At 44.4% G+C, this 4,540-nt stretch overlaps 1 long non-coding RNA gene and 1 other non-coding gene across 2 annotated transcripts; both read left to right on the top strand.

Annotated features, from left to right (window-relative positions):
• The first annotated feature begins 276 nt into the window (after positions 1-276).
• Positions 277-1,971, top strand: LOC127027664 (uncharacterized). The gene is made up of 3 exons (XR_007767823.1): positions 277-506; positions 697-838; positions 1,603-1,971. It is a non-coding gene; the product is annotated as an uncharacterized LOC127027664 (long non-coding RNA).
• LOC127027885 (small nucleolar RNA SNORA47) lies at positions 1,245-1,372 on the top strand. Its single transcript, XR_007767848.1, has one exon. It is a non-coding gene; the product is annotated as a small nucleolar RNA SNORA47 (small nucleolar RNA).
• Positions 1,972-4,540: the final 2,569 nt, after the last annotated feature.

The raw sequence follows: 4,540 nt of genomic DNA, 5'->3' as shown, positions 1-4,540 counted from the left end.
GTGCCGTGCCGCAGCGGGGAGAGCGCCGCGCCGCGGGCCCTGGCCGGGCGGGGCGAGACGAGACGAGACAAGATGGCGGCGCGCCCGGCGAAGGGGTAAAGGCGCCCGTGGCGGGCCGGGCCAGCGCCGGGGCTGCGCGGCTCCCCGGGCTCCGAGGCGGCGGCGGCGGAGGAGGCGGGCGGCTGGCTGGCTGGCTCGGGGCGGTGGGGGAAGCGGCGGGAGGTGCTCCCCGGCCCGGCCCGCTGCCCGGCCTGCGCGGCACAGAGCCACGTGTGCGCACAGGATGGGCCCCGCCGGCGGGACGGCCAGGCCGTAACCCTCGTTGTTTCCCCTGGCTTAACCAAGGAGCTTGAGGAACAGCAGAAGAGGCAGCGTGTGCCCTGTTTGCAGTGCTGAAATAACACCGAGACGCTTCAGCACAATCGGCTGAGAGCGGATGGTGCCCTGCTACACTGTAGGGATGTACCAAGATCAACGCTAGCTGGGCCACAGCAACCGGTATGCAGGTATGTTCATCAACAGAGAGGTATAGCCGGATTAAAATAAGATGCAGATGAAAAACATTTATAAGGCAGCAACTGGATGACAAAAAAACCCCCACATTCAGTGGTCACAAAGATAGGCAGCACTTATAAAACGTCCAAAGAGAACAAAATATGTTGTTATGCACATTTAAATACATCTTGTTCCTAACAGGATGCTGGTTTTGACATCTCTTCCTGCTGCTATGGATTTGTTATCTACTGGCTGAAAGCCCCTGTCAGGTACACTTCATACAACCAGTTGCAGCAGCAAAGGTTCTGTTCTTGCTAGAACAGAAACTCCAGTTTCATCTATGGTATGTTATGCAAAAATATTTCATATGTATACAATAGTTCAGAGCCCCTGTTGGCATAGGTGTTTTAGTCCAGCGGCTTTCACACAATGATGAATGCGCTCCCTGTTTTTACTTGCCAGCTGGATTGTTCAGCACTGAAAATATGAACGTACCTACTTTTCTTAGTTTATTTTAAATTTCAGAAATATGTTTGGTAAGCTGGTGCTTTGCAAAATTCACCCTTAGGACTCCAGAAAATAGTTCGTTTATATAAACTAATGAATGTGATGTTATTCTTAACAGCTTTAAGATTATATATATTCACACAGTAAACTGCTAAAACTTTTGACTTTGGATGTATAGAAAAGCAATTTTGTCTGAGTGATGAATATTAAGTATCATAAGTTGGAAAAGACAACAGGATGGTTGGAGGACTGAGAAGGTAAGACAGTTAAACTTTATGCTGTATCTTACTGGTTATAGCCTCCAAAATTATAATAGTGCAATGGCAAGTCATGTTCCCCTCCTGACATGAGGGAAAGCAGACTGCATTTGCACATAAGGCTTGCACACCATTGGTGGCTTTCACCTAACTCGTTTGTACTTAAAACTTTCTGAGAGTCACTAAGGTAGGGGATGAAAAGCCTGTTTAGCTCAATACAAGTCTTCCTACTCAATAAAGGCACACCGCTGCTTGATGAGGATTAGTCAGACCTTATTTTCAGTTCTTTTGTTAACAATGCTGTGTGTGTTAAAGGCTGGCACCGCTTTTTCCACTTTCCTAGGCAGCATCAAGAGATAATGGGATTTGTCACACCAATGCTAAACTGAGACTAAGCTTCAGCACTTCACATGGAACTGTTTGTTGAAAGAGGAAGCTGCAGTACCAAAAGCAGTCAGTGCTTGACTGCATGAGACTGTGCCTCTCACAGAAGGTGAATGATGTCTTACTTCGAAAACTTTATGAAATGCAAACTCAGTTAAATCCTTTCAGGTTTCTTCTTTGCAAGGCAACAATAAATGAGTAATTGACTTTCTTAGAGCTGTTACTTGAATAATTGGGGAGAGGGAAAGCTAAGGTTCCTACTGAGGTATGTACAAGATGTCTTGCTTTCCCTTCAGATTAAGATTTGTAGTTTGATTTACTATGAAGACCACAGAGGTCAACTTTTTAAAAAAAAAAAGCGGGGGGGGGGGGCAAAAACTTTCTTGTAGCATACAGGGTTTTTTTTCCTCCTAGTAGCAGCAGTGCCTTTTTAGATATATGGTGAACTAAAACCTAACATGTAGCTGTTTAATAGAGAACAATTTTTTTTCACAGCTAGAAATAGGTAGCCTCTGAAAACATGAAGTTGTCAATATAAAGGAATGCAACAGCAAAGTAAGCCAATAATTCATAACTATCACTAAACCAGTAAAAAAATAACTGCTTACAAAGGCAAACAGTGAACTGATTTTAATTACTGATTTTAATTAAATTAAGCAACTGTTGCAGGCATTCAGAGTGCTCATAACTGTATCTTCAACTCTACTGCTGAAGTATAGCGTGCTTCAGGTTGTTAAACTTGTGTGCTTTAATGATTTAAATAACATAGATTGAATATTTTGCTTTATATTGTATGCGTCTGCATTGGGTTTGTGTGGCAAGGTTTTGGTAGTGGGTGGGCTACCGGGGTGGCTTCTGTGACAAGCTGCTAGAAGCTTCCTCCATGTCTGATAGCACCACGGCCAGCTGGCTCCAAGATGGACCCGCCGCTGGCCAAGGCCAAGCCAATCAGTAACGGTGGTAGCACCTCTGTGATAACATATTTAAGAAGGGGAAAAAAACCCCGCACAACTACAGCTGAAGAGAGGAGTGAGAATATGTGAGAGGAACAACTCTGCAGACACCAAGGTCAGTGAAGAAGGAAGGGGAGGAGGTGCTCCAGGCACCGGAGCAGAGATTCCCCTGCAGCCTGTGGTGAAGACCATGATGAGGCAGGCTGTGCCCCTGCAGCCCATGGAGGTCTACAGTGGAGCACATATCCACCCTGCAGCCTGTGGAGGATGCCATGCCAGAGCAGATGGATGCTCAAAGGAGGCTGTGCCCCATGGAAAGCCTGTGCTGGAGCAGGCTTCTGGCAGGACCTGTGCCCCTGTGGAGAGAGGAGCCCATGCTGGAGCAGGTTTGCTGGCAGGGCTTGTGACCCCACGGGGGACCCACGCTGGAGCAGTTTGTGAAGAACTGCAGCCCATGGGAAGGACTTAGGTTGGAGAAGTTTGTGGAGGACTGTCTCCCATGGGAAGGACCCCACGCTGGAGCTGGGGAAGAGTGTGGAGTCCTCCCCCTGAGGAGGAAGGAACAGCAGAAACAACATGTGATGAACTGACACAACCCCCATTCCCCATCTCCCTGTGCTGCTGGGTGGGGAGGAGGTAGAGGAATGGGGAGTGAAGTTGAGCCCAGGAAGAAGGGAGGAGTGGGGGGAACGTGTTTTAAGATTTGATTTTTATTTCTCATTATCCTACTCCGATGTCATAGGCAATAAATTAAATTAATTTTCCCCAAGTCGAGTCTGTTTTGCCAGTGACAGTAATTGGTGAGTGATCTCTCCCTGTCCTTATGTTGACCCACGAGCCTTTTGTTATACTTTCTCTCCCCTGTCCAGCTGAGGAGGGGGAGTGATAGAGCAGCTTTGGTGGGCACCTTGCATCCAACCAGGGTCAATATATCTTTAGATGCTGTGGTGGGTTAAGATAAATAGCTAGCAACTTCTCCTGGTTTTACTTAACAGTGCTTGACAGTTGCCTACATGATCCAATAGGATGGTGAGACTACAAAGTTTCCTTTACTTGAGACAAGTATCAGAACTTTAACTTGACTAAAATGGGATTAAGTTTTTCTTATTTTAGAAGAGTACTCCTATTCAGTGTATGCACAAGATAGTATCAAGAAGCACACTGCTTAAATTGACAATGATTTATTGTGTTTAGGAACATTCAATAAATACCAAGCTTTTAGCTTCAGTTTGGCAATCCTTCCCCACCAAAAATTGGTTGGTTGGGGTTTTTTCTGGCATAAACTCCATTGCCAGCAATGGATGTATCAGAAGAAGTTAATAAATAATACACACAGACAGCAGTTTTCTAAACATACCTCCTCTTTAAAAGGCATGATACAGATTTACTAAACAAATCTTAAGCAAGTTCTTCACAGAAGAAAATTCTGCTACAAGCCATCTCTGAACATTGTTTTCTTCACCAATGCTGGTAGTTTATTTCATGGAGTACAGTATTTATTTTTGAACAGTACTGATGAATCATTTAAAAACAAGTTTTTTCCCCCTTAAGGTAAGCTGAGACATGTAACTAGTACTGAACTGTTTGAATTTAAGACTGGTGTACCTCTTGCTGAGCATTTCATGGCAATCGTGAATAAACATACAAGAGAGGAAATGACAATAAGATACTTTGTTAGTAGGGGTCTGGGGGATTTTCTTTTTTCTGTTTGTTTCAGCTTGCTTTTAAACCACTGTTCACATGTTAAAGGTATCATATTTAAATTTAACAGATGTTTTGACTTTCCATGAAGAATTGTGTTACAAACACAACTGAAGAAACTTCCTGCTCATGATGAGAATCACTTTCAAGTACTTAAATTTTAATATCCCTCTAAACTCCATTCATTTATTAAAAATGTGTTTTTATAAAAGCATGAAGACTACAGAAAACCAATTAACATAA

Source organism: Gymnogyps californianus, chromosome Z, assembly GCF_018139145.2.
Source record: "Gymnogyps californianus isolate 813 chromosome Z, ASM1813914v2, whole genome shotgun sequence".
NCBI classification, from domain to species: domain Eukaryota; kingdom Metazoa; phylum Chordata; class Aves; order Accipitriformes; family Cathartidae; genus Gymnogyps; species Gymnogyps californianus.
This window is presented reverse-complemented; position numbering and strand designations above follow the sequence as displayed.